General features: G+C 33.3%; 1 protein-coding gene and 1 long non-coding RNA gene across 3 annotated transcripts in view; one reads left to right on the forward strand and one right to left on the reverse strand.

The window, feature by feature from the left end:
* The window catches only part of nwk (FCH and double SH3 domains nervous wreck), a 147,383-nt gene that overhangs the window by 3,842 nt on the left and 117,035 nt on the right, over nucleotides 1-26,506 (forward strand). The gene's annotated exons all lie outside the window — the stretch shown is intronic.
* The window catches only part of LOC142986527 (uncharacterized), a 31,895-nt gene continuing 11,385 nt past the window's right edge, over nucleotides 5,997-26,506 (reverse strand). Inside the window, exons 2-3 of the long non-coding RNA XR_012960391.1 lie at nucleotides 9,713-9,786; nucleotides 5,997-6,054 (exon numbers count right to left, since the gene is read on the reverse strand). This is a non-coding gene — a long non-coding RNA (uncharacterized LOC142986527). The remainder of the gene's footprint in view (nucleotides 6,055-9,712; nucleotides 9,787-26,506) is intronic.

Here is a 26,506-nt window from a genome sequence, read left to right on the forward strand (position 1 = left end):
CGGTACCTTATATCTACGGTAATTCAGATTTACCTCGCATACTAGAAACTTTTTGTGGAAACTTGTGTAATATAATTTATATTTACAATTCATACGAGCAAAAAATGTTGAAAATGTTACGGCTACTACATTGTTTATACTTTGAATACAAAAATCATTCCATCGTTAAGACAGTCAGCTTAAAATGGGGATTAAGTATAAAGTTACTTATTAGGAAGTCTTGAAAGAATTAAAAAAAGTAATATACAAAATTTGAAGAATTACACTTAAAGCGACAACTGATCTATAACAACTTGTAATTTTATTATATTCATGAAAACTTTTTGTCAATTTTGGGATTTTAAAAGATTGTCAGAAGAGCTTAACTGAGCTTGTATTCATTACATCTTAGCAGTAAAATAACAAAGACCACAAGTATTTTATTAATAACAATATTTCAACAAAAAAAGATTTACTTGCCTCTTGAATATATACACCAACATAATTTCCAAAAACGATCACTTAGAAAGCCAAAATTGAGCATTAAAAACGTTCAAATAATAACATTTGATCGTAATGTGCATGCAAGCGGGAGCAGCGCTGCACAGGATGAGGACACTCTTTTAAATTGCGACGTGATAGAATCATTACATTATTGCAATACACGACATGTAGGTCGGAGGATCAAGATTGAAGCACATCTGTGCTGTACCTTTCGTTTATTCATTTATTTAGGCTATTGATGAGAATAGATGTGTTGATTAACTGTTTTCAAATTGTGTTTGTAACGCAAAAAAAACCAACAATGAATTACGATTTTTAACTGTTCTTACTTTTGTGAACATTAATTATTTGTTTGAAATTAGGTATTAGAGTTCCAGATATGAAAAACAAAATATTTTAAATTACTTTGACGATTTAGCGGCAGCATTAGAAAGTTATCAAAAATTATGTACACAGTTTAGCGCTGACATTATTAATAATTCTTCAGGGTTTTCATCCTTTATGCAAAGCTATTTTAGTCAAAATCATTTAAATGCTTTAATGATCTTTCGCGGAGACTTAATAAGAATAATTTAAAAATATGAATTTCTACCAATAGCAATTATCGACAATTGATTAACTACCAAATATTTCGGATTCTAAATCAGCGCCTCTAGCGCAATCCGTAAGAATATTTTTCAACAAATTCTAAATGCCAAAAGCCTACTTACTATTCCATAATACCTAGTGTAAGAAAGTTCCACTACTTAGCCTTCAAGTTTAAAAATAAAGTGATTATAAATGCACGTAGACTTCTAAATGCAGTGGAGGGCTTAATTTCCAAAGTTCAAGGCTTCAGGTACCGGTCAACTAGAAATCATTAGAAACTTTGCCTTCGCACTCAACAAGTTAAAATAAAAAGACGAATCGGGTTATTTTTCTGTTTAACACTTAAAACGGGGGAAATTGAGAAAATTAGTTCGAGTGTACTTTGGTAACGTGTTATGCGAAGTTTTTAAAGTTAAGGATTTGCATACACTTAATTTTCTATGTTCTTAATCTAAGGCTTAACCACGAAATCATTAATGAGGGTATTTCTTAGTACTTATATCCTTAAATTCAGCTTAGCTGCTCAGTGATTTGAATGGTTGTCATGATATAATTGAAGATGCTTATAGAAGGTATAATATCTCATAGAGATAAAATTGGCTTATTTTATACGCGGGTTTTCTAGAATTGTATATGCGACTTTGAGCTCTTTATAAATACGGAAGTATCGTATATACTCACTACTTGGAATATAATCGGTATAGACAAATATTATCCTGACGCGGCCGGTTTAGGGGACTTCCTTAAACTTAATGATGAGTTACAAATGACTATCTAATTATTTGATTTCTTTACTCTCTAAGCAACAATAAAGAAACAACGAATTTAGAGATAATACAAAAACTTACTTAAAATTGGTTTTGGTTAATTGAATAGGTAATTCGGTTCGTATCCTCCTTATTTTGAATTGAAGTGCTTGGTTGTCTTCTGTATTTGTGAAGTCTCTGCTTTCATTCTTATACATAAATATAATCCATTACTGTCCCACTGCTGGGCAAGTCTCCCGTAATGAGCGAAGAGGTGAGACTTTGAGTTCATTCTTATGGATACGAAATAATTGTCCGTCACTTAAATTATTCTACACACACTTTATCACTAAAAGTTTTCAATTATTATTTCAGTAACAAAGTCAAAATTCTTAACTAAGTATTAATTAAGTATTAAATCATTTAAAAAACATATATAATAGTTTTAATCGCACTCACTAGTAAAACAAATCACGCAGAAGAACTTTAACCACGAAATTATGTTACGTCACTACTGAATGCTCCTGCGCAACTGGCCTTTCACACGTGTATCTTATAATACAAATAAGTCTGCAATATATACCAAAGATTAAAACGCAAAACCGTTATGAGGCTGACCGGTTTTCTGAATAATGAATAAAGGGGTGCATTTTATAACGTCCCGCGTATTGGATGATACACGAACCGGCTAAGCTTTTGACTTGACTACATCGCGTGCAAAACGTAGCTCCAAATTCTGAGTAATGGTTTAAAAAACCTAGTTCTTCACGTATATCATGTCAGACGTTGTGAATTAAATAGAATGTCTGTATAGAAAAGAGATGCATATAACTTTAGGGTCAGATTTACTTAAGTTTGAAACAGATACCTAATAAAACAAGTGCTACGAATATTTCCGAAAATATTTACTTGAACCTACCTCAAAATTGAACCTACTTCATCAATGAAGATGAGATATACTTATCACTTATACTAAGTCAATGAATTTGTGTCATACTCATTAGCGGCGGCAGGTCTCTTGCAAGAATTGGTTAATTGTCCGCGTAACAAAGTATTCCTGTAGCACTAACTAGCAACTAACGCACCCACTAGAAGCGCTGATTAGATTTTCGGTGGTCCAGCGGCAGAAAATCGCGCTACATACAGGCTTAACATGATATTTTATCAAAAATATGTACTTAATTGAGCTACAATTAAAACTCAGATTATTCATGAGTAAGGTAAAACGTGCCTGTTGCATCATTTTAATAATTATTGTCAACTAGCGCTTTATTTTCCGTTAATTAATATATTTTCGGCTCCTCATAATTGAATGTCATATGCGCCTTCAGTTTTAATTCGAAAGCTATTGGTAATTGGAATTAAGTGGGCCGGTATTAATTGCTTCGCGATATATGCGTGTTAAATTATTATAGGAAATTTTATTGTAGAGGATGATATTGTATTTTAATTATATAAATTATGAAGTTTAATAAACATAGCTGTATAATTGTGTTAGATACTAGAGAAAGGTATAGAAATTACTTGTATTTCACTTGATTGCTTGCTTTAGTTATTTTAATATCCGTCGCAATATTTTCGATGCAAGTCACGGAGTAAAGTAACGATTGGTAATACGCTTACATCCTTTATACCTTGGAAAAACAGCGACAATCTTCTCCTTCTTATCGTATGGTTAGTGGTCAACCTACTGTCAAAGTTGTTCAAGCCGCCCGAAGGCCTTTGACATGGCTTAACGACTGTTACCTTAGTAGATAACAGCCGGGACCGACTTTTTACGTGCCCTCCGAAGCACGGAGACGCCCAGCGACAATAATAATATGTCTATGTATTTTTGCCTCCCTAAAAACATCAAATAAGTAGGCGTGGCGTGACGGCATAATAAATAATAATAAAAGTTAAAAATCCATGTAAAGCCGGGTTTTCATGTAAAAGTACAAAATGACTGCGTACATATTAAAAGCGTTAGAGTACAATTTCAGAGCATACATTTTTTGTTTGTATAAGCTGTTTTCCGATAGAGTAGGCAATGAAAAAAGCAAATCAAAAGCTTGCGGTGCATCCCGTTTGCTAGTAATTTGGTTGCGTGGAAATTCACACGAGACGCGAAGAGAAATAGATTGGCACAGCCGGTGAACGGGTTAAAAGCAAAGTCTACGTTTGTCAATAAAAAATATAGGGATTTTTCCTCGATTTTCTAAGCGTTGGAAAGTTGAAGCTGCCGGGAAAAGGTCTGAAATTCGGGTTCGTGTCAACATGTGCGGGTTTTCCGGTGAACGTACGGGTTTTGTGCAATGTTTTTCTTCGAGATTTTTGGATTACGGGCCACGTGTATTGCGAGGTGTGAGTAGAGACTGTACGGATTTGTAAACTGAAAAATGACTAGCAAAGTACTGAATATAAAGCACGTTAACTCCCGGTTAATGAGACAGAATTTTACTAATTACTTAATTCAACCAAGTACTTTCTTAATTTTACATAACAACGTATTATCTATGTGATGTTTCACATATAAATAATAATATTATAGCATCTAGTCTTATAGTATTTGAGCGTAATGCTCTTCAACTTAACCCATTAGAGAACTAAGAGCGTGATGGTGATGAGAAGAAAACTGCGTTTACTATGATTGACTTTGTGTGATTTTAAATTTGAGAACATTTTGTCTCAACTTTACAAACTTCTATCTTTAGACGGTGTATTTCTGCAGTAAAAACCTCTAGTTTTTTAAGGATTCTTGTTTTAAAGACTTTGAAAAGTCGTTGAGTCTAGAAAGATCACTAACGTCACAACAAATATCATTTTATTCAATATCTTTATTTGATATTGCAGTTCTATTTCAATTGTATAAACAACTATCATATTACTATCTATTCTCAATAAAATAAAGTTCACATCATCTCCTACGTAACTGTCATTCGATACAGCTTTCAACATTATAAAATAAAATGGAAAAGTCATATTTCTAGATCGGAATAGAACGTAATATATTTCCATTTCTTGTAGGGATTCAGCAATAAAGCTTTGTAAAATTTAATATTACGCATTGAATGCTAGACGCACGGTTCACGGTTCGTATTTGAAATTCTTATATTATAAATACTGCTGTTTATTTGTATAGATGTTACCCTTGCAGTCTAAAACTATTGAATGGAGTTTCTTATTTGACACTTAAATGAGAAAAATATCTTTGGGCATTTCGGCAATTCGCTCATGGTTTTTTGAGGATATATTCTCGAATACTATTGACAACTAGCTAACTATGAAAACTTTTACAGCGTCCTCTAGCGGGTACCCTAGGAACTAATCGCTAAGTACATTTGAAATGCCAAATTATCGTACGCGTAAATATCACTTTTAGAAAATTGCTTGTATTCAAATAATCAGACAACTTTCTCGTATATACATTTACATACTCGTAACCGGCGGTCCTGTATGACAAGATGTATGGATGTAAATGAGACAAAGGACGTTTGTAAGGATCCTACCAAGTGGCGTTCTTTGCTCTCTGCCTACTAGTGCTTACCCTTATGGGAAAAACGCGTGATATTATGTACGTATGTATACTTAAATACTTCTAAATATCTACACGTTTATATCACTGAACATTAGATATACATATTTTCTTTTAGAAATCTTTACGTTAACGCGGTCGTATCAACATTTCGTAAGAAAAATTGTACACTTATTTATTGAAGCTCAATTTTCAATGGCGAAAGAAATGTTTACATTATTGCTGGTCCTTTAACTACGTTCTCTTAAGACTGTTGTTGGCGAAGTGCATTACAAGTGCTTTGTATGAAGACTAAGAAATGCGCTCCGAACCTCGGTTACAGTTCAGTGCTTTAAAGCACTTCATAGGACTCTCTCAATGAGATAAAAATAACGCAAATATTACGGCTGCTTAAATATCGTTGGGTTTTTTTAAAGATGATGGTTATAGTAATGGTGGTAGAGTAAAGAAATGAAATACTTATTAGTTCATTAGGTAAATGATTAGAAATTAGACTGTATTTTTATGAATTCCTAAAAATAAGATGGCTTAGTAAAAATCTATTAAGTTTGGAAGTTGTAGCTAAAACACTTCATATTTTTTATTTAATTTAATGAAGTATAGATGCCCATTCAACAATGTTCTAATATACTACTAGTTGATCCAAAAAATGTAATTATACTTACATGAAATCAAGCCAATCTGACGTAGCGGTAGCCCAAGGAAATTCACTTTTGACGTTTCCTGAAAAATTCCACAATACCTTTTATTAATCGTTTTTCATTAAATACATTATTTAACAGCTTCATCATCAATATTTACATAATGCTACATAATTAAATCACTTCAAAAAAAGAAGTAGTTTCTCTTGAGTCATACCTATTTTTTTTCCACCATTACTCTATGAGGCACGCACCGATTTAAAAAAATATTTTAAAATAAATGATCGATGAATTGCCATAACTCATGGCGGTCAGTCCACAGGCGTGCTTTGCGTATTTGAACTGAGCGTCTGCGTGCTTCAGATAGCACTTCCATCTTAGTTGTTCATAATTAAGATAACAGTTACGCCAGGGATGCTTATTTAGAGCTAAACTAAGTAGTGATTATGCTAAGAATTGGATTTTAGGTAACATTTTTAGTCGGTAAAAATACACACTAAATATGCGAAGACAGTTTTTAATTCAATTACACTGTAATTAGTATACAATTTCAATAGGAAATTAATATTAAAAAAATGTATAAAATAGATTATTTGAAATTAAATAATTTATAAATAGGAAATTGGAATTACTACATATCACAGAATAAAGCCCACTCGCCTTATCTTTCAGTCTATTCGCCATAAACTAAAAAACTACTAAAGGGATTTTCATTGACTTTTTAGCAATAGATAAAGTTATTCTCAATTCTCTTCATCTTTTACTGGTACTCTGCTCCTATTGGCTATAGCCTATAACCTTCCGCGATAAATGGGCTATCTAACACTGAAAGATTTTTTCAAATCGGACCAGTAGTTTCTGAGATTAGCGCGTTCAAACAAACAAACAATCAATCAAACAAACAAACAAACTCTTCAGCTTTATAATATTAGTATAGATTTCACATGGAAATTATAATTATTCTTAAGTATTTAATCAAGCTACGGTTACTTGATTTAGTAAGTACTATAACCAGACCCAACTACTCGAAATACTATTGCCATTCATGCGTTGAAATGCTTGAGAACGAACTGTTTCTATAACCACTTGTTTTGTATATAGGGTTATATGAAGAATGTTTCATTTGCCTCAAATGCTGTATTATAATACAAGTGAACAGTCAAGTATAGGTAAGAACGGACTTATGTTTACTCACTGAACAATGGTAGGCCTATTTATATAAATGTATTTTTATTTATGAATAGAATGTATTATGCGGATTATTGTAGTTCGAATGCTGTAACTACTTGAAATACATTTTAATAATTTTACTTTTAAGGCTTGAGGCTATCGCTTGTCTGAAATAGGTTTTCGGAACTGACAAGAATTCGTTTACTATTTATATCTTAAAGTTGGATTCCTTAATAATTATTAGATGTGAAGCATTATACAATAAAATAATACAAAAAGGGGCACAAATAATAATTAATATGTGGTGGAATATTCTAAAATCTTCATTTTATGTTGTTTTTATGTCTTCACCTAAAGCCCGACGGTCCGTCTGTTCGCGATAAACCTAAAATCAATGTTACGGATTTTCATGCGATTTCTACCGATTGATAGAGCAACTCCAGTGTCATATTTTAAGTGTATACTTTGTTAGGGTATTGTGAAAAGGGAACTTTTTAAACCGGTAGGATGGGATTAGCGTACCACCCGCTCCAATCTAAAAATAATAAAAAAAATCAAACAACATCACATGACCGACATCCGTGTAGGGTGCCAATTCTGATGTCATGCTTTTCAATATGAAGCTTACAATACAATACACTGATATGACAGTGCAGTCGAATAAATAGATTTAAAGCAAAATGTAAACCTTGACAGCCTCTATAGCGCAGTCGGTAGTGTATATGACTTCTGATCTCGACATCTTGGGTTCAATTTTCAGATCGAACCTTTGTCCAATTGACCTTATGATATTGCTCAATAATTATAGTAGCCCGAAGTTTGGTGACGCGCCCTGAATATGGTAATGAGCTCGCCTTCTATAACATGGGACTAAAATTTAAATTTTACGAGACGTGAATGTATTTCTACATTTTCGGGTATGGATCCATTCAAAATCAAATCATTTATTCATTTAGGTCAAATATTGACACTTATGATAATCGCTACAATTACTTAATCTACCACTAGCTCGGAAAGGGGGTAGAGCCTTATGAGAAGAGCTAGCAAGAAACTCACGGCCACTCTTTTCAATCGCCAAAAGTTTTACAATTCATCAAAATTCACAAGCAAGCTCATACCTAATTATATGTACATAACAGTCTAGCCTATCAATTTCGTATACATATATGTATATAACGAACTATAACTAATGTAATTCAATAATTAATCTCCTCCACATAATGCTACCTAATAGTGTAATCACTTATAATCTCGTCAATATTCCGTAGAATCAGAATAATCGTGTGACAAAGGGACGTTCATAGGCTGCACTCAGATCAAAGCTCATTGCGACGAATATAGTCCTACAACTTTATAGCGGGGCTAGTATACAGGGTGAGAGTCGGAGGTACACAAAATTTTGTAAGTCGCTTAAACAGCGGACGGTTGCCTGTTAACCACTACATTTTTTTTGCAAATACACTGAAACTGTTCCTGTGTGGCGAACGCTAATGTTTACGGCTACTGAGTATGAGATTTAGGAATTGGTTCTTGGGTCATGCAAAGTACTAGTGGTACTATTTAATTTATACGCATGTACGGAGTACTTTAAGGTACCTGGTAAATGGAAATAAGCTCACCCTCTATTACATGACACTAACGATTATTGGCGAAACGAGTGTGTAATTCATGTCTCCACTTTTGGGTATCACATATAACAGTATACACCGAAAACTCCATTATACTCTAAATAAATTGTGCATCAAAAGGCTCTCTCTAAAGTTATCATACTATAATGGAGAACAGAATACCGCGAAATAATTTGTGCTAAGTTGCCTTTGAAGGCTTAGTACTTATACTAGGAGTACTATATTGAGCTAGATTGTTTAGGTTTAGGCTTGACATTTACTGTATTATTAACTAGCGAGCGATCGCGACTCTGTCCGTGTGGACTTTTGTTTAGCAATATTCCCGTTTTCATAATATTTATTTGCTGCTCCTCTCTCGTTAGGCATAGCGTGATGTTATAGTGCCTATAGTCTTCCGTAATAAATTGATTATTTAACAATTTAATATCTTTAAACTCAAATCTTTAGTTTCCTGAAAAGAATGGAAACTAACTCTACATCATTGTATTTATTTTACTATGTCTTACTTATAAACGTCGTGTGAGTTCTGATTAGTTATACAGTATTTTGTCACTATCAATCTATATTTAAACTGTACATGAGTGAAAAAGACAAAACAATTCTCTTCCACTGTCGCTTAACGACAACCGGCTAGTTATCGAGAAATTTTGTATGAAATTCATATCAGCGCCTCTAACGGGCGTCGTAGGAACTATTTTGGCAGTAAAATTTAAATGTCGAACTTTCGATACTCGACTGTACCGACTGTAGACTGGAGAGTCGTGCTACAGGACAGTGAGAATATTAGCAGGAATTAATTAAGATACAATTATTAAGATAGATTAATTACGCCCATTTTAGTTCTACGTCTTTTCTAGTCTTAGGAGCTTATTGCCTTATTAGTTTTTGTCAATAACTGTCTTATTAAGCATCGGTCTTAGATTGGTGTAAGAGAAATTATACCTTTATCCGCGGCAAAGTGTAGAAGTGATGCCTTCTCCAGAACACTTGAACTAAGTCTTGAAATGTAGGTTTTCCTGTAATTTGAGAAAATAAGAATGAAACGACAAATAATTATTTTTCATACAAATTAGGTATATTAGAATATATAGATAGATCTTTGGTCTCTGCCTACCCCTATGGAAAAAAGGCGTGATACCTAATATGTATGTAGGTATGCAAATACTAATTATTTTCAAAAAAAATATTTAGAACGATCTTCTCTTTGATAAAATAGGAACGTACGCTCCAAACACCACAGAAAAACAAAAAGATATTCCAAATAAATTCCAATGAAACCTGCCAATTAATTGGGCTGTTACTATCCCTGGACGTGGTTGTCACTTTTTGCTGAGCATCCTCAATCACGGATCCGATTGCAGAATTTTCAACAGGGCTTATGAAATACAAGCTCTATACGCTACTAAATACTTTTGAAAATTATTGGACGGTACTTCAGCTGTTTTATTTTGACAAACGATATTTTTACTTGGGCAACTGCAAAATGGAAAATATGGGAGTATTTAGGATTAAAATTATACTATTTTAAAATGACACAATTTTAGTAACATTAGGTTTTCTACCAAGAACTGGGAAATGGAACTTTTTAATGCAAGCTATTTAACATATTTCTATTATCAAATTAACCCCAAATTTTACTAAAGTTACCCCGATTTCCGGTAGTATTACTTTGATTTTACTTATTAGATCTATGTTTTCTCAAAGGAAAATTTATATTAGTCGCAACTAATATATATTTTTCCCCTCCCCCTCGTTTGGGAGGAGACCCTAGCCCTGCAGTGGGACAGTAATGGGCTAAAAAATTTTAATTATAATAAAGGAAAACGCATTTCAACTTCATGGTTTTGTTTAAAGCGCATAAAGCGCATATGTCGGTCGATTTGGTACAGTATTAAGCAGTTATTGACTCGAGCAATTTATAGATAGGTGACCGTTTAGTGCTAATTGAAGGAATAAGTTGGTTGGTTAGAGTAAAAGTTTGAATAAGGCCTCCCGTTACCTTGAATAGCTACAACGTCAAATTAACCCTATATTTGAGTTTCCATTACTAAATTACATTTATTCTAGTCATAATCTATACAAAATTACTTGTGGTACATACAATTGTAATAATACATTAAAATTTATACAATGCACTGCTATTAATAAAATTATGTTTAAATAAATTAAAAATACGCTTTGATAACTTTTTAAAACGAAAACAAACAAAATTGGGAAGATATAAAATTTCATTATTAATTATTTCTTTTGTATCTAGAGACATCTAACTGACATTTCAATTCATATAATAATAACAACCTTTAGCTCGATTCTTTACTACTATCGACTACCGACAACCGACCTGTCATCGAGAAATTTTGTATGAAAATTGAATGAATATCTGATCAGCGCCTCTGACGGGTATCGTAGGAAACATTTTGGCAGTACATTCTAAATGTCAAAATTTCGATAGCTAGCCGGTTGTCGGTAGTCGATAGTGGTAGAGAATCGAGGTACTTGTTTCATAGTATAAACCTGAGACTCAGAACAAAACTGTACATTATTTTTACATTGATTTTTAGTTCACAAACAGGACAATATCCCAACCTCATAGTTAGAGACATAAATCGTCAGCAAAAAGCACCAAAAACCACAGAATTTAAACTGTTAAGCTATAATTGTATACTTTCACCAATATAGGGCAAGAGATGCGTAAAATATCATGAGTGGGACAGCCACGAATTCCTTCCATGTTCAGTGTCGCCTCGGCGTCTGATGCCCGCCCTTGTCCTATATAAAGGTCGTTGAACCTTGCGCCCTACACTTCGCATTTTCATTCCACTTGTCTGTCTACTTCCCATTCTAGGTTTCTTTAAACTTCAGTTTTAAAAGGTTTTTTTGATATTGTAAGTGGAGCCCGCATTGTACGTTTCTTCTCAACACTACTGGTTAAGTAAAGACTGTGTAGTTTAAAAAATAATTATATTATAAGAGATTTGCTACGATCTTACAGGGTTCATGTTGACACTATAACCTTATTTTAACACCTCTGTAACATAAGAGAGAGATAAAATGAGAGCAATACAATTGGCATTGAATTGAATGAATAAAGTAGCTGGGTATTTTTATTTTCTTAATATTTAATGTTGGTGCAAAACATCCCTTATGTCTTTTTCTTATTAGAAAGATAAAGAAGTGACTAAATTACCTGCCCTATTAAAATAGTGATCTTTATACAGCTTTCAATCATAGAAAAAACTCTATTGAACGAGTAACTAATTTTGAGGTGAGGTCACAACATCAAAACTATTTCATTCAGTACATTTTTTTAGGATCGAACCCAAGACAGTCAGTAAAAAAGAAAGGAGCATGGCGACCAGTTTAACTATTTTGCCAAACGTGCTGTTCTATGACGTAGTTTCTTTTGCATGACAAGAATTTTTAGTACAAGTAATTTTATAAACTACAAATTGATTGAAAAAGGTTTTTAAAAGCATAACAGAATTGAAAAGTTAAAAGGTTTTAGTACTCTCAGGCCTTTAATATTCCTAACTTGGTTTTCTTTTGTGACGGTGAATTTTAAAAGGTTAGATGCGTAGTGTGATGCACGTATGACAATATAATTATTATATAGGTAACTAGCTGACCCGGCAAACTTTGTTTTGCCATATAAATTTTAAAAACAAGTGTCACAGGGTATGAAAAATAGATGTTGGCCGATTGGACCTACTCAATATGCTCCCAAAATTTCATTAAAATCGGTCAAGCCGTTTCGGAGGAGTATGGCAACGAAAACTGTGACGCGAGAATTTTATATATTAGATAGGTAGATAAAAGCGGTATATTGAGATGATAACAAGTGGCGAATACCCAGTAATTAAGACGATTATTATATAACGTATATACAAAATATACAACTTAAATATACAAAAAATATCTAAGTTCAAGGTATATTTTCAACGCTTTTAAAACAAAAACAGCAACACGCAAACACCAATAACTGTCTTTTACTATTTAAAATCATATTTTGTTCAAAGAGGCAGGTTAAAATATAAGCATAGTTGATTCTAGTGAGTTGAAAAGGTTTAAATTCCAAAAAAAATTAATCGTTTACAGTATCATCAAGATTTATTTTGATGACAATCAAAATGTCATATTTTCAATATCGAATCGGCACAATAAAGGTAGTATAAAAACTTAATAACCTCCTTTTTAATTTAAAATCAGCTTCGTTTAACTAAAAAAAAAACAAGCAAAAAACAGTTCTTTTAAAGCTAAATTAGTTTTCTCAAAGCTAGTCTACTTCAAAAACGAAACGTATCGGAATAAAACTGTACACGTTTGGAAAAAGGAATCAGTTTCATCATTAATTAATACGCCTCGAGCTAGACTTGCGGAGAATCACTTTAATTGAAATTCTAGTACTATCCGTAGATGCGATTCAAAGGGCTAATTTAAGTCTAATTAGCTCTCATATGTTTGTAAAAGAGTGAGGGAGATAGAGTATGATAAGATAGGATCTTTACTTTTTATTTTGCTCTGCGATAGATTGCATTATAAATAAGTACCTATATGATAACACATATGTACATATTATTGCAAATCAAAAATTACATTTTTCACCTTTTTAAACTCTATGGGAAAAAGGACCTAATTTAAAGTATTGACTAAAGAATGCCTTTTGCTACGATACCTTCAGCATCATTTTATATGCATTTACATATACACATAAACGTGGATAGAAAATGTTAGTTTTATATCATGTTATTTCTTATTTTTTTTTAATATGACTACACCATTGAGTTGTAAATCGATATGGCATCACACCAAGGCTAGTTTTTAGGCATCGTATGACCGTAATCGTACCATATTTTTTTATATATTTTCGTGCAAAGTCACCTCATATTTATAAAATGGAAAACACGGTTTCCTGTTTACTATCTGACATCTAATATCTGGTAGGTAATTAGAATTTTCATTTTGTCATCCTGTCTGCATCGCTATTACTACGTTCAAGTAGTTTTCACGTCAAACAGGCTTTGTGCAAACAGCAGTTTATTGCATAAGAGTGCATGTTGTAAGGCACTTTATAGTGTTTTCATAAATGTCCCTTTCAGCAATGAAGCACTTTGCTTTTATTAGTTCAAAGTCGCAAGCAGTCTCTTGCCTACTTACAGACCTTTTTAGATAAACGGGATCTTAGTGTCAAGATTTCTAAGAGGTATTGACTATGAGGCTTATATTTTTAGTACCGCTATTTTCTACCATTATCGACAACCGCCTATACTATGGTTGTAAACTTTAAAAGCAAACATTTTTTTGTGTGATTGCTTTGCTGTCTAAGCGGTAGACTACGAATTTTTGCGTATGGGAACCGTGATTGCCTTTGTTGTCTGGACGTTAGAGTATACAACTAGGTCTTGGGTTTGATTCCTGAGTCTTTCTTATTTATATCAGACTATTTTCCATAGTAACCCAAAGTTTTGTAACATGTCCGCTCCATATTATATGGGGCAAATATTGCAAACAGCGAAACGAGAATGTATTTCTTACACCTCTGCCCACATCGCTGGGCATATTATCATTATTTATTGGTACCATGTACAATGGTGTTAAAGAAGTGACATTTTGGGCAATAAAAAGTTTGTTTCTATGTATTTAAACGTTATGTACGAATATAGTTACTAAAGATACGCGATACATAAATAAATCTCACTTTTTGCTACAATCTTAAGAAACTATTTACTTTAGTGCACTTTTATTGCTACCTTAAGTTTTCATTTGGAACAAAATGGAGTCGTTTTGCGCTTTTAAGTTTTTTGTTCTGTTTGCGGGCAGTATTGGAAGTACGATATTAAACTAACAATAGCGGGATTTTAGCGCTGTTTCTTTTATATTGGTAGTTTTATTTAATAGTGGTTTAAAGTAAAGTTAGCTTTTTAGTCATCAAGTGGTACGAAAAGTTGTTGATTTTGAGTTTCTATACTCGATTCCTGGTTTGGTTTAAGTGTGATAAAGTTTCCACTGGAATATGATGCAAATAATATGTTGACGTATTAGGACGAATAATACAAGTAATAGGATGGCCCCTATTTGTAACAAAAAAAACATTGATTTATCATTGACTATCATAAGTGTCTGCATTTGACCTATTACCTAAATAAATGATTTGATTTTGATTTTGAAAACTTTCTATTTAAACGAAAAAACTTGAAATTCCGTCAGAGCAGACCACACAATTTCACTCATATTTTTTACCAGTTTATGCCTGCATCTCCGTTCAAAATATGATGTCCTACCTGATTGAATTTAAATTGGTTATACAGTTTATAAAACAAGAACAATAAACAAACTCTTCCACGTGTATTATACTAGTCAATAAAATACTTGAACATCAAACAAAACCAATGATATTTTATAGAGAAACACATCTTCAATAACTTGTAAGGCTTCCGTAGCCCGAGCTATGTGAATACTATAAACGTCTATTGAAAAATGGAAAATGCATTTCAATTTCAACGTGACCCGGCATCGTCCACTCGGTCTATCTTCATAGATATACGGTGATTTGATTTGCAATTGACTGTATATTGTGGAATATCTTGAAAACGATTGAAATGTTTATTTGATATTCTTTTGTCGTTTGGTTTGGTGAGGTGGTTGAATAAAGGTGAATTTTGTTTGCTGTAGTTTTCTCTACTAGTATCGAGTAACTGGTTAGCTGTCGAAAAATTTTGTGTGAAAATCTGTTCAGCGCCTCTAGCGGGCGTCGTAGAAATTATTTTTGCAGTACATTTTAAATGTCAACCTCTCGATCGCGCTACTGTTTAGGTAGGAGTGTCTACTTTCTAGTTACATTTGGTTTTAATGGACGTGAAATAAGAAAGATTTAGTCTTTTTGTCTAAAACACTTGTTATTATATAGGAACAATTTATAGCTAGTTTTAATTTGATTACAATTACACACTGACTGAGATAAAACTTGAGGTTAACTGTAATTGGGACCTGAAGTGCACATATGATTAGGCGTAGTATTTATCATTACCGTGAACAAAATTAACTTTGTGACGATTTTAACTGACACGGGAATCAAACCTGAAACCACAGCTCCTTAGTCACACTGCCACATATTCAATTAAATCAAGACATAACAAATAACTAAAGAGAAGCTAAAACAATCACTTCCAATATTACCGAGCCCGAATACTAGGTTCGCAAAGTCAATGTGCCGATCCGATACGATTCGCAGTTCAAGGGCACCCGACATCTTCTATTTAGAACCGCGAATGTAAGCCTTTTGTGTATATAACTTATACTAATTTTATGAAATTGTAGAGTTTGTTTGTTTGTTTGAACGCGCTTAGGAACTACTGGTGCGAATTGAAAAAAATATTTTACTGTTGTACAGCTTATTTATTTCGGAAGGCTATAACATTACGCTACGACCAATAGGAGCGGAGCACCAGTAAAAAATGTTTCAAAACGGGGAAAATTTTGACCTATTCTCTTTTTTGTGACGCAAGCGAAGCAGCGCGAGTCAGCTAGTAAAATATGTAAACACAAAATTTTCGTAACTTTTGCTTAATGCAAAGGATTAGAACACAGAATATAATTACTGGATTGTGTATCTTTGTAACCCTTCCACGTAAAAACTACATTACGTATTTTGTTGATGTCAAGCATTAGAATATGAACAAAGTCAGCATTTTGTAAGCTTTTCACATATTGGTGCAAGGATAGTTTATACCTTAGGATTACGATTTATGATACTTTTTACCACGAAAAATCACTTCACGCGGACATAGTCCTAAGTTAAAGATTGTATGTATCTGGGATTATTACGAAACTAACGTGGTTATGCATTACCTCAGTAGTTAAGAGTTTCGAATTAATGCGTTCTTGCATTAGCTGTTGCATGTTTAATACGCAAAGGTACTTACCGAAGACACGTAAAGCAACTATCCTTACACTATTATCACTAATAATATTATCACTTAGAATAAAGTCACTTAAAACTATCAAAGCAAATCTTAAAATAGCAAAGAAACTCAGAAAATCACGAAAAAATACTGATTTAAGAACACTCGTCCTGTTTTGACGGAAGAAGAATTACGAATGAATTATGCTTGTCCCAAAATGATGTAATTTATAGCAGATGCATTGTGAATAAAAGCCAGGTGGTCAGTTGCAATGGATATCTGCATTAATCTATGTACCAGACAGAGGGATCTTTCATTTTAAAAGGGTTGCACACTACATAAGGGTCGTTTTTTGGATTTCCGATTCACAAAATGCATGTTTGCAAAATTTTAGGTACATACTTGAATTAAATCACGCCCTTTTTTCATAGAGCTCAAAATACACCACCTGGTACGATCCCATGGTAAATTTTTTAAATTATTATTCGGTAAAAAATTTGCATCTCGATTTTCAAGTCTGTCTAAATATCTGCATTTTACGCTTGTAAACAATAAACCGATATCTATTTAATTATGAGATTGGGTAGGTGGTTGAAGATTCGAAGTCATATTTTGGCTTTCCGGAAGGTTTTTATTAACTTTCAATAGCGTGGACACTGCCAGTAATAGAAAATATTGTTAAATACCAGTAACAAACTTATATCACCCTAATAATGGATAACCGTAATCTCTATATTTTCTTTAATCTATATGCCTGTATGAGACAAGAGTCTCCTCTCGAAGGAAGTTAAAATTAGGCCTTGAGTCCACCACGCTAGCCAAGTGCAACTTGCAAGTGTAATACTAACAAAAAAACATTGTTTTCACCATAAAATCTTACATTTTATCAAAGTAATGAATATGGTTTAATTACGAAAGGGAACGCTCAAAGAGCGTCTCAGTACATGTCTGTTTAATTAATTTACAAAGTTATACGGCACCGATGCTGTGCCTCAATCTCTTTAGCGCTTACATTATATAACGATCTGAGCAATTTTTATAATTGCTTTTCTTGTTATAACGATACTGTTAAAAAGAAGCTGTTAGGCTATGATTGCCTTCGTGGGTATACGATCACTTATCATGAGGTCTTGGGTTCGACACCCGGGTTGAAGAAAGTGCCACTAGTCGTTTATATTTTTTTTAGATTATGCTCAATAGTATTCCGAAGTTTGGTAATGGTATTAGACTCGCTACCTTTTATATGGAACCAACAAAATTTCCTACTACTATCTACTACCGGCAAGCTATCCACAAAATAATATTCAGATCAGCGCCCCTAGCACGTACCGTAGGAACTAATGGTTTAGTATATTTCAAATATCAAACATTTCTATATTTGATAGAACCGGCTATTCAAAATTACACAACAGTTACCGTTTCAAGTATTAGCCAATTATAAACTTGACAAAATAATAGTTAAGGTTAAAATCTCTACACCTACTTATTAACTGTTGTCGATAGAGTTAGGAAATCGCACCTCTGGTGTCAGGCGCATCAGCTACTTTTCCCACAAAATACATCCCCGTGGGTGAAGTTTCAAGCCAGTTTAGTTAGTATCGAGAGTTCACGTGCAATTTACGAACGGCCACACAATGTACATCAATGAGGAGTTATTATGCATTGATATTGGTGAAGCAACCTCTTACATTATAAGGGTATATGAGTATGATCCAAAATATAATTGATGAAAATCAATAACCTTACATAACTACTGCTAGCCAAGAGTCTCCTCTCAGATAGAGGGGGGCGTTAGACTTATATAGCCCATCATGCTAGAGATGTACGAATTAAGGATTTTAAGCATTCCCTCAATAAGAATAGCTATTGTGTCGCGGGAACTTTTACAAACATACAAACAATGGACACAAAGTACAACTAGACCCGAAACAACTATTTGTTAATTGCACAAATAATTGTTCCGTGTGGGAATCGAACCCACGACTAGCGACGCAATGGTGGCGGTGTGAAGACCTAAACCACTGCGCCACGTCTTATGAAAGCCTACATCAGTTTTCAGATAAATCTAGCCCTACAGTTCGGAAGAGTTGACGCAAAATGTGTAGTTTAAAGCTTGTATACGCCGTTGCTACGATCAACAGGTCGTTTATTTACCAGCGAAATGTGCCACGCTGACCCAGAGATGGGTAGCCGGCAGATTGGATGTTAACTAGGTTAGCAGCTTCAGTTGGTAACTTGTAGTTTAGTTAAAGTACTTATAAACTTTAGAGCGGATAAACAGGCTCTGAAAACACGCTATAAAGTAAATTATTTTGCAATTAGACGCGTTTAATTGGCTTTTCAATATGGGATAAATAGGGTCGTAATTAGTATCGGCACAAAAAATAAGAGCTATTCCTGATTATCAAATAGTAAAAAAACAGGGAATAGTCCAAAGATCTGTAAAAGTTTGGCCACTTTCTTTAAAAGGCGTTAACTATCACTTTAACATTATTAGTAAATGTTCAGAACATTACCGAATCAATTATCTGAGACAAGATGTACGCATGTTAATAAGGCAAGAGAAGTTTGTAAGGATCGTACCAAGTGGCGATCTTTGGTCTATGTCTACCCCTATAGAAAATAGGCATGATATAAGTACCGAACCAATCTTCAGAAATTTTACAAAATATAAACCTTAAAATTACAATAAATCCACAAACTCAAAGTACTTACAAAATACGTAGTTGTCAAAACAATATACCAACAAATTGACAACGACTTACAGTCTGAAGCAAAATCGCAACACGTGTAAGCCCAAACTAAGAGACGGCTATGTCAGTTCAGAAATGTTGTACGTACTAGCCGGTCCATTAGTGCACTTCAATCTCTCAAAGGCTCAGAGCACTAACGCCTGTGAAATATTGTACGTGTAGTACTTGCAAAGGATTATGTTTGAAGCTGAGAAGTATTGACAGATTTCAAGAAATGTTTGTTTTGTGAAGTATTAGTTTAAAGTTCGTGGAAATTTTGTTGGTGAATAGCTATTTGAGATTGTGAATGGAAGGTGTGTGGAAGGAATAGTAAAGTTTTCGTTGGACTGGATGTTGTTTGTTGGGTTTAATGAGCTAGTATTTTATTTGGATAAGAATATTTACAATTAATATGGATGAAATATATTTTATCTACGCAAATAAAAATATAGCGATGAATAAAAATATTACTAATTTTAACAAACGTTAATTGTTATTATTCGGATTTAGACATATAGGTATTGCCGATACAAAAAAATATTTGTAAGTATTAAGTTACTCCGACAATAGTTTCAGTAAATGGCTATAATTATAACAAAGTTAAGTCTAATTCTCGTCTGACTGTCTATTTTTCTGTAAATTAATAATAGCACTGAAGTTTCGGTACTGTGTCCTGAAAAGCCGGAAAGATTAAGCAATGCGGTAGAGGTTTTTCTCTAAATCTATTTTCAGGAACAAACAAAGGATAGATAGAAATTTTCCGACTAGTTAATGAGTAAAGAATGTCTGCCCGGTCTGAGTTATCTTTGGATCTATTAGGCTCTGGCTAGCCGCTGGGGAAGAACTATTTTTGAATTAGGCACTAAACACTCAAAGTATACCAAAACTACGACAAGAATTTTAGAAAATTTAGTTTGTTAATTGAGTCAACTTATTAGTTTACAGTTACCAGAATCTTGCAATAATTGTAACCGCAATAACCAGAATGTTATTGTTGATTAATAATCAAAGCTACTACTTTGGTACGACTTTACGAATTTAGAGCGTCATTTTGTTTTATGGACAAAACTGATATATTTTTAATTAATAAATGAAATTAAATATCAGTTTTACAGCTTATTGATAAATGATAATCTGTCTGATACAATGGCATTGTATAAAAATACTATCAAAAACTATCACAACAAAATTTCCCATCTAAAAACTGATTAAATTTCACTACTAATAAGCTCACTGATTCTTATCCAGAAGGGTGTAACCGGGAAACGAGGAATTTACTAATAATGTTTTGCGAAACAATAATAAACATACAAAAAAACACAAGGCAAATCTACGCGCAATCCGTCTCATATTTCGCATAAATATTTGTAATATAAACGGTACAGCCAAATAACAGATTACAGTTTCATTTTCAGTGACATCGTAGATTAATAAACATCCCTCGAGTTTTATATAAGGTCTTGTGACTTTTGCTATGTATTTTTGTCGTTATATACTTAGTTTTAATGTGATAACGATTCTTGCAGCAGCTCAATTTGTTTTAGTCAGTACTGTCGAGTATAGAGTGTTTGACATTAAAAATGTACTGCCAAAATAGTTCTTATAGAGTCCGCTAGAGGCGCTGATCAAATTTTCGTGAAAATTTATTGAAAGCTAGCCGGTTGTCGGTAGTCGATAGTTGTAGAAATCCAGCTACAGTACCATTATGTTTAGGTACTGATTAAGACTTCAGAAATGTTTATAAATAAATACCTATGACATGGCCACTCAGAAAGGTCTTTATCCAGAAATATCCAGAAAGAAGAACTAGGCTTTGAGTCCACCACGCTAGCTAAGTGTGGAGACTTTAAATTCTCAGGAACTGTTTAAAAGAACTTTTAGACATGTAAGGTTTCAACACAAGGTATTATTTTACCGTTAGAAAAAGTGATAATTATTTCTAATAAATTAGTAACGAATATACATTTGGGAAATAAGAAATGGATTAGGATGGATAGACGTTGGGCTGCTTAAACAGCATAAGTAAAAAAATAACAACGACTTCATATTTTTCTATGTACATAACCAGTACTGGGGTTATGTCTGCAAACATTATTAGACATCGACTATAAGAAAGTACTGTTAAGTAAAGAGAACAAACTGAATGGTTTCTAACAGAACTTTCATATTTATAATAATACGACCATTTAAAAGTATTTTAAAAGTCTTCATTAAAGTTATTCAAGTCTCAAGTCGTTTACCTGTCCTATTAAACTAACAACTGGACTTACATTATCCTTCCTAGAAATTGCTTACAAAGAAAAACAAGTTCTAAGTAATTGTCGTACTTTTGTCTAACAATTTTTTATATAAATATACAGTCGGCTACATAGGACAAACAACTTCATATTTTCAAAGACTTTATTTCGAAATTTTAATAAGTACCTGAACAAAATCATGTTTGATGAAACTTTTCTACCTATGTTAAATGTATTTTGAAGGAAGGCATGCTTATTATATGTTCTAATGTTAGGCAATCACTTCAGAATTTATAAAAGATTGGTACCAGATACTCACAGCCTGTATTCATGATATAAAATTAGTTGTAAAAAAAAATTGGTTTTCAATAAGAATGCCCGAGTGTTTCTTGCCAGCTCTTCTCAATAGCCCTACTTTCCGAACCTGCGATTAATTCACTTACAGTATTTTTGATAATATTAGGTGTCTGTATTTGCCATAAACGAATAAATGACTTCATTTTGATTATAAGTACCGGATTGTAACTCTTTTAACGACTATGCTTAGAGACTTTTGTAGTCGGCTATACAAGCTTTATTCCACTTCTTTCCCCGTGGTCAAGTCAATGAATAAACCTGTCATGCAACAGAAGCTATTTCATCGAGCATCTATTATTAAAGTCGCCAATTGCACGGCTCACCACTTACCATCCGATGAACGTTGACAGCTAATGCATGAATACAGTAGCTCGATTCTCTACTACTATCGACTACCGACAACCGAACTGTCATCGAGAAATTTTGTATGAAAATCTGATCAGCGCCTCTGACGGGTGTCGTAGGAAACATTTTGGCAGTACATTCTAAATGTCAAATTTCGATAGCTAGCCGGTTGTCGGTAGTTGATAGTGGTACAGAATCGAGGTACTGTTGTCAAAATGAACTCTAACTGAACTATAACTGGTAGTTATTTAAACCGGCTAAACTTGTTTATTATTTAGCTCGAAATGGAGCTGTCAAAATTGAATGCTATCTAATATAAATTGAGAGGCCGTGTAGCAGAACTTTTGTTTTAAATGTTCAATTTTTGATGTGAAAAATAAAATAGTTGGCTTTTCGACGCCCAGTTTGTTGGTTGGTTATTTTTGTGGAATTGTAAAAGTTAACGGAGTTTGAGAGTTGATAGACGTGACAGCAGCCCGATTCTCTACGATTGGAACCATCGCCTATCGAGAGATTTACGTTTAAAATGTACTGCCAAAATAGTTTCACGACGTCCGCTGGAGGCGCTGATCAGTTTTTCATATTTTTTTTTTATAGCTGGCCGGTTGTCGATACTTAAAAGTAGTGGTGAATTTCTCCCAATCATTTTCCGAATGATGATTAAGAAGTAGATTTTATTAATATGAAATGTAAAGTTTATGCATAAAAGTAAATATTATTAGTAGACACTTTTGCGACCTATTCATTAGACGATATCTAGAAGTAAGATAAATGCATATCAAACGCTTACTCTTTGCCTAATTTTCATATAAACGTGCATGTGAGCAGAATTTTCATGCTTTCCAATTTATAGTTGAAATATCATAACAACTTGCAACCAATTCCGCAAAAACATTTTTATTTTCATTCCAGCTATAAATCGTCATTTGTCAACAAAAACTCTGGCCACGATTTAAGCTTCTCAATTCAAAAAATTGCGCGCTTTAAAAAGTGCACAGATAAAAAAGTCCCAATTGATACCTGTCAAAGGAAATAAAAAAATATAATATTTAGACTTGTTCAAAGCAATATTTGAATAGAAATAGTGGTAAATTTGTGAAATTGAAGCATTTATTCAGATACACGACGCACGGTCGCCATGTTGTTTCGCGGTGATAAATACGTGATGTATGGAATGTGTTTGGACTTAAATCCACAGTAGGAGTGTAGGTCTGTTCAAACAATGAGTTTGCATAGATGTGGTCACTATTGTTCATTCGGTATCTGTCCCCGTTTAGTAATTAGGCCTACACAATGACGGATGAGATGACATATTGCGTGATCTATGATTATGAATTCATGAATAATTGAAAATCTTTTCATTTTCGTATTGGTAAATATCTTTTGAACAACCAAACAGCAATTGGCAAAAGCCTACCTTTGATGTAACTGAACGGCTGCTATCGTAATTGATAAGAGCGGGCCACTTTCTACATGGCCTATGTACATATGATACATTTACGACAAACGAAAACCATAAAGTTCTCAAAGCGCTTATCAAACTAAAAAAAATACTAAGACCAATGGTCAACATAGAAAGAATTCATTTTTTTTTTATTTTCATACAATATTTTTAGTCAGAGTTTTTAATAACTGAAATATACAAAGCGAATATTTTTTCATATTTGGTAAACAGACATGTTGACGAAAACTCATAAAAATCTAGACAAACAAGCAGTACAAATACAGTGATAACTGAAAGTACAACAAAGTATTAACTAGTGACTGTCTGACCTCAAAACAAAGATTGATGAGGTTTGTTGTGAAACTTTTAACTACATTAACTTTTTATATCACTGAGTATAGAGTTTTTAAAAATTATGCATACATAGCATCGCATCGAAGGTATAATAAGACCTTCTCTCGCATTCATAAACACACTATAAACTAATTATCGTTAAAAAGCTACTAAAGTATGTTTTCTCTTTTTCATTTCGCTAAGGAGTGAAAGAAACAAAACAATTTTTAAGCCTTTCATAACTAAATATATTTTTATGAATAACAGGGTTTGTGTTTAGCAGTAGTATACAGTATACACTAACACCCTATACTTTTGTTAAGAAAAAGATGTGGTCCCGGACTAATAAAAAGTAGAATTGTAACAATTATGGCTGTGGTAGCTCGAAACTTTTCTATATACTAAAGGCTGTGGTACTCCTGCAGACTGATTCTATATCTATACTAATATTATAAAGCTGACGAGTTTGTTTGTTTGAACGCGCTAATCTCAGGAACTACGGGTCCGATTTGAAAAATTCTTTCAGTGTTAGATAGCCTATTTATCGAGGAAGGCTATATATCATCACGCTACTACCAATAGGAGCAGAGTACCAGTAAAAAATATTACGAAAACGGGGGAAATTAAGACCCATTCACTCTTATGTGACGCAAGCGAAGTTGCGCGGGTCAGCTAGTGTTTAATAAAAAGTAGAATGTAACAATGATTGCTGTGGTAGCCGAAACTTTTCTATATACTAAAGGCTGTGGTACTCCTGCAGACTGATTCTATATCTATACTAATATTATAAAGCTAAAGAGTTTGTTTGTTTGAATGCGCTAATCTCAGGAACTACTGGTCCGATTTGAAAAATTATTTCAGTGTTAGATAGCCTATTTATCGAGGAAGGCACGATATCATCACGCTACTACCAATAGGAGCAGAGTACCAGTAAAAAATGTTACGAAAACGGGGGAAATTAAGACCCATTCACTCTTATGTGACGCAAGCGAAGTTGCGCGGGTCAGCTAGTGTTTAATAAAAAGTAGAATTGTAACAATTATTGCTGCGGTAGTAGCTAGAAACTTTTCTATAGACTAAAGGCTGTAGATTCATTTTATATGTTTGGCAAGGTGGAAGAGAACTCGCACCGTTTTATAATGAAACTAAATGAAATTAGATATGTGCATTTAATACGCGTATGACTTTCAGAAAAGGTGCGTTTTGTAAGTTATGTAGTACATTGTTTCTAATTGTTTTATGTCTGCACTGTCCTATCTATACTCATATTATAAATACGAAAGTTCAAGGATGTTTGTAACTAATTCACACCAAAATTTGAGATCAGATTTTGTACACAGATAGTTTACAGTCTAATTAACACAGAGGATTATTTTTACCCTGCTAGTTTACCGTAGATACCTTTATGCGAACGGAATCTCGGACTAAAGCTACTGATACATAATTTCTCAGATATTAAGCTTTTTATATATTTTGCCATACGATAAGCTACAAAATAAAAAGGACACTTAACCACAAAATCAAATAAGAACTTTCCTTCTAAATTCGTTAAATTTATTTTTCTTTTTTTTTTCACGAATTTTGATCGCCTTCAGTTAGGAAATTAGTGTTTTTTTAAGATTTTGCAGTACATAATTTGAATTTCCCTATGAGGCCGACATAGCTTTTTGTTGGCTAAAGGCTTTGCCAATAAATTTGATTGAAAAAAAAAACTTTCCTTCTCCAATACGTGCAAACCAGTTACTCTACCGTACAGTTGAAGAATAAATCTACCAACTAACGTATACAAACCTAAGTCAGACCGTACAGTTCTAGAATAATAAACACTGTAAACATATTTATTCATGCTGTTACATTGTCATGTATTTATTGAGAGTAAAGCTCACGTATGCATCTTGTTCATACGCATACTAAACGCAAAGTGACATGTCGTCTAGAACGCGCTCGACTGTGACGATTTACAGACGCTAGAATTTGTGTAGGTAACTTCTTAACTATAGTGACTTTAGTTTCTTTAACAAGTTGTTCTTGTATATGTTTTCTGCTTTTAAAAATTTAAAAATCTGTCGGTCTTTTACTTTGGCAGGACTAGACGCTTAAAATCTCTGACTTGAGCAGAAACTATTTTTTTGACAAAGGACAAAATACTTGATTAACATGTCTGTTTATGATTTTTAATACTTAACGTACATAAAGTCAAGCCTTTCCAATACGGGCAGACAGAGACCAAAAAACGCTAGTTGGTAAGATATCTACAAACTTCGCTTGTCTCATTCACATCCATACATCTTGTCAAACAGGGCGATATAGTCTAAAAACTAGCTGACGATTGCTGAAAACTTCACCAAAAATAATAAATTTTAATAATACCTACATATTCATGCACAAGA

This window comes from Anticarsia gemmatalis, chromosome Z (assembly GCF_050436995.1).
Source record: "Anticarsia gemmatalis isolate Benzon Research Colony breed Stoneville strain chromosome Z, ilAntGemm2 primary, whole genome shotgun sequence".
Taxonomy (NCBI): domain Eukaryota; kingdom Metazoa; phylum Arthropoda; class Insecta; order Lepidoptera; family Erebidae; genus Anticarsia; species Anticarsia gemmatalis.